Source organism: Eriocheir sinensis, unplaced genomic scaffold (genome assembly GCF_024679095.1).
Source record: "Eriocheir sinensis breed Jianghai 21 unplaced genomic scaffold, ASM2467909v1 Scaffold1478, whole genome shotgun sequence".
In the NCBI taxonomy this organism is placed as follows: domain Eukaryota; kingdom Metazoa; phylum Arthropoda; class Malacostraca; order Decapoda; family Varunidae; genus Eriocheir; species Eriocheir sinensis.
In genome coordinates, this window is record NW_026110826.1 from 20,177 (window position 1) to 25,252 (window position 5,076).

The following is a 5,076-nucleotide window of genomic DNA, read 5'->3' on the forward strand; positions in this document are numbered from 1 at the left end:
TCAGAATACCACTAATAAGGAAGAAAAAAACAGCGAATGGTTAAGTTTTTAGTTTTGGTGAGAGCTGTTAAGAGGCGGAATGTCACACACCGTTGACCTGGTATATTAAAATATATGGTTGAGTGCCACAGTCATCGGCGTTCCGGCAGGGGCCGATGAATTGCAATGCGAACAATATAACCAATTGTTCCCATCGTAACTCCCTTCCGGATGGAGGCCCTCTAAACACACACACACACACACACACACACACACACACACACACAGACACTATGACTCTTTGACCGTGACCTCAACAGCAGTGGAATACGCATATTTAGTGTCATATAAAGGAGTATGCGGTGCACTGAAAGGCTAACAGGGGAAGATAAGATGAGGAATTTCATACTTAGCACTGAAAATGCTGATACATCTTTGAGTGATCATATAGAAAGGCTATTACATACTAATAGCTGGCTTAGGGTTGGACTTAATCTATTTGTGATTGTCTTAGAAAATATTTAATGATCCTTGATTGTTGAAGTCTTTCACGTCGCTTCATTATAATTATGAATCAGTATCATGGTGGCGTCCTGCCAGGCTCTCTTAACTCTTCGGCTCAACAAACGTTTTATGCATCATCCATTGTTTGAACAAAAATCGTTCCCCTTCCAGAGGGAACCATTACCGAAATAATTAGCGTGCGTTCCAATGACTGGACCGGAAAACAAAAGCTTTAGGAATTCAGCCATTCAGTATTTATTTATTCGAATATATTTTCGGCGCCGGTGACTCGCTATCATGCACGCAGGAACACGCCAACGAGCACTGAACTGGTGCCAGGAGCCGGTAACACTTGTGGTGCGTGTTTGTGAAGCTCGTGTCCAGGGTTCGGAGGCAGGCCAAGAAGAGGCACTGGGGATGAAGGACTAGAATAAACTATAACCTATTCGTGCCTGATACTGAGGCCCAAATCTGCCAGCCTGATACTTGTGGTGCATGCAGGCGAAAGAAGTGTCCGGGACGATGACCTATTCAAGAATCTTTTTATATTTTACAACACACATAAAAAAACGATTGTGAAGAGTAGGAAAACCGTCATAAAAGCTGTCGTGGCTGCCTCCAACACCCTCCAGCGAGCCGTGAAATCGCTGTGTGTGGACAGGCGTGGCTCGTCTCACACCCTCACGCCAAGGCTCCACGCCCCCTTGTGTCTCGCCCTGCCGTCCCAATGCATGCTTTGGTAAACACCCTGACTTGTAGGACGCACGTTACCTTCCCTGTCTCCCCCTGCTTGTGTGTGGCACGTCGAATTCTAGATTACTCTGCCCAACCCTGTTTAGTTTGCCTTCGTGTCAGTCTGTCTCACACCGCCTCACACTGTCTCCCCTGCCTCATCCTGCTTGTGGAGCGTCGAATTTAAGATTACCCTGCCGATTCCTGTCCTGTTTGCCTTAGTCTGTCTCACTTTTTTTTTTTACAGCAGAGGAGACAATGCAAGGGCGTAAAAAAAGAGAAAACAATAATGAAAAAAAAGCCCGCTACTTACTGCTCCTAAATAGAATAGAGTGCTCTCACGCCACCTCACCTTGGCATGATGGGTTAGTGTCGCCCAGTATTGCACATTTTATCACCCATTTTAATTTATGAACTTTTTAGACACATTTATAGATTTTACTTTAGTCAGCCCTTTTGTACAGTTCACTTGGCGCCATTATGACCATGGTAGTTGCGGCGTCATGACGAAACATCCCAATCCCTCAATCATTTAGCGTGATGTGTAGGATGGGCGTCACTTTTCCCGCCTCACCTTTGTCCGTCACACTTGTTTCCATTCATGCGAGGGCTTCATTGCTTACCTTCCTACATATATATCCATACATCTATAAGTACATGCATTCAGTCATTCAGTCATTCATGCTACATACATAAACACACACACACACACACACACACACATATATATATATATATATATATAGATATATATATATATATATATATATATATATATATATATATATATATATATATATATATATATATATATATATATATATATATATATATATTTTATACATTGCGGCCTATTGCGCCGGTAGGCTTCTTCCAGGTGGATCCTGTTGGTCGGTCCAAGGCTTCTTTCGGTGGGTCCTGATGGTCGGTCCAGCCTGTTCTGGCGCAGGCATGTGTTTATAGTGGCGCCATCTTGCATTGGCTCATTCTGCCCCTCGGGGCTCATCTTTGATCCTAGAATCTAAAGTCCGGGTTGATAGGTGGTCTTCTGGTCAACATGTGGGTAGTCTTAGGCCACTCGGCGGTGGCTGAAAAATCCCGGCTTGGTGGCACCAGGCGGGATTGAACTCGCGTCCTCCTGAACACGGTGCCGTTACTTTGACGACTCAGCCACTCCCCATATATATATATATATATATATATATATATATATATATATATATATATATATATATATATATATATATATATATATATATATATATATATATATATATATATATATATATATATATATATATATATATATATATATATATATATATATATATATATATATATATATATATATATATATATATATATATATATATATATATATATATATATATATATATATATATATATATATATATATATATATATATATATATACACACACACACAAACAATCCTGCACACGTATGTTGGTCAGTGTGAAGTTTGCCAAAAGGTGGAAAAGACTCAACTGTTCACGACCATGTTTGTTTATTAAAGCGTGAGCGTGTGTGGATGTAAGAGTTGTAGAGCACACACACACACACACACACACACACACACACACACACACACACACACACACACACACTCTCGCTCGCTCATCTTACGTTCATTGCCTCGCCCTCCTTCTCTCCCACTGGGAATCCATATCACTTTGGAGCACTGTGGTGGCAGAAAGGAAGACCAGGGAAGGGAGGGGAGTTTTATTGTTTGCTACACCTGCCTGCCCGCACCTTCTCGGCCACGCCGGTGTTAGTCTGGTCACGCCGGCTCATCGCTCCTCTTTGTTATCTCAGCGCCGTGGGCTGTGGTTGTTGATTTATTTTTTATTCTAACGCTTTTGCTGGGTAATGTTATTCATGTTATTCATATATTTATAGCGTTCAACAACAAAGGCGTAATATTGCCAATTGACATGTGGTTGTGTCGTACGCCTTATCTTTCCGTATCGGCCTCTTCAAAAGAAAACAAATATTTACATATAATCGGCTGGCCGTTCTCTTTGTAGAAATAAATAATAATTTATGCTTAGAAATATCAGTTACTTTTATATAAATAAATCGAAACTGTATATAATTATAAAATAAATACTTTGGATCTTGATGCATCAGGAAAATAGTAATATCAGCAGACTGTTTCCTGAAGTTGTCTGCCCTGAGCCTGAAACCAACGTGCGCTGCTACACGCTGTAAACCCTCGCGGGGATGTTTAGTTTCTTGCTGACGCCGGTGAGCTCGAGAATGGATGCATCAGTAAGCTTTACCAACGGCGTGGTCTGCTTCCTCGTGCCTCGATAGTTCTGTGGCCGCCGCTCGTGTTGCTCTTGATGAGGGGCAAGGAGAGGTGGTGTTGGTGGTGGTGTTGGTGGTGGTGGTAGTGGAGGTGGAGCTCCTGGGTGGAAAACAGACAAGGTGGGAAGTGAAAGGGTAGGTTGTAGCTAGATGAAAGGCAGATATATGAAGACCACGCAAAAGGTTGATGAGGTAGTGACATGTAGATGATAATAAACAAACCTTAAAAAAACCCGGAAAAATAGGTAATCGTTTGTTATGTTTGTATAGTGAACTTTATAACACACGAGATATTCACATGACATATTGAACAGGTCAGCTGATATCAATCATGTGCTCAGTTTTCTTTGAATGGAGTCACCGGAAAGGTATGCCACCCGTACGTACACCTGCGATATGGATCATAAAAAGATATCTTGCAATAAAAAAAACAATGCTATAAAAGGGAGTTAGATATAAATAAAATATCTTATGTAGCACTCGCTTACCTTGTGTTTGTTTTCTTGTTTGTATGTTTGCTTGTTTGTTTGTTTGCCTTTTTGTGCGTGTGCTGTCGTTGGTGTCGCTGATTAGTCCGGCAGTAACTTCGCCGACACGTCGCCTCCTTTTCCCCATTACGACATTGCACTTGTATTTTCTGTTCGCGTGATTGCAACACTAACAATGGGATGATGCCAGAGTCGGTGGTGGTGGTGATGGTGGTGGTGGTAGTGGTGGTGCTAGTGTTGATTTTCTTTTTTCAAGACCTAAAAAGTGGGTATGTTATGTCATTATATCTTTTATTTCTTAAGTTCATTTCGTTTTAAAAAGGAAATAATGCTTAACGAAGGAGAAAAAGAAAACTTGCAAATTCCTGTGTCAACATGAACGTCACGGCGGAGCGGGAACACGATCGCAACTTCAAAAGAGAAAATAATATAAAAGTTACCGACAGCAGTAATCGGATCACTCTCTCAGCTTGAAGTAGAATTTCCGACTCGAGATTAACACTTGAAACCTTTTGGTGGTGAAACATTCGTGTGACTGAAGGCAACCAACGCTCGCAGTCTCCCCTGTCAGGCAAATATTCCTTCCAATGGAGGGTCGTGAACACTCACTAACTCATCTCTCAAAGCCAGAAAGACTTTGAGGAAGAGCTTCACCAAGACTCGATCCTCTGCTGACACCCAATCTCCGCGCGTGAAGAAGACTGAACAAAGGGTGTCGCGGAAATCATGTCGATCCTTAGTTCAATGAGCGCGAAGTGTGGCAAGGCGTGTGATGGAGGCTGGTGAAGAGGGTGAACTTGATTGTGGTTTATTACTTCGTAATAGCTTTTCAATCAAGTTTCCGAAGAGATAGATATATAGATAGATGATAGATAGATAGACAGATAGGCAGAAAGAGAATAACGAATGGATAAAAGGAGAGAGAGAGAGAGAGAGAGAGAGAGAGAGAGAGAGAGAGAGAGAGAGAGAGAGAGAGAGAGAGAGAGAGAGAGAGAGAGAGAGAGAGAGAGAGAGAGAGAGAGAGAGAGAGAGAGAGAGAGAGA

General features: G+C 41.7%; 1 long non-coding RNA gene across 1 annotated transcript; it reads right to left on the minus strand.

Annotated features, from left to right (window-relative positions):
* Positions 1-2,942: 2,942 nt before the first annotated feature.
* LOC126990182 (uncharacterized) lies at positions 2,943-4,584 on the minus strand. The gene is made up of 2 exons (XR_007744105.1): positions 4,034-4,584; positions 2,943-3,645 (listed from the first exon to the last, which is right to left on the minus strand). It is a non-coding gene; the product is annotated as an uncharacterized LOC126990182 (long non-coding RNA).
* Between the last annotated feature and the right edge of the window lie 492 nt (positions 4,585-5,076).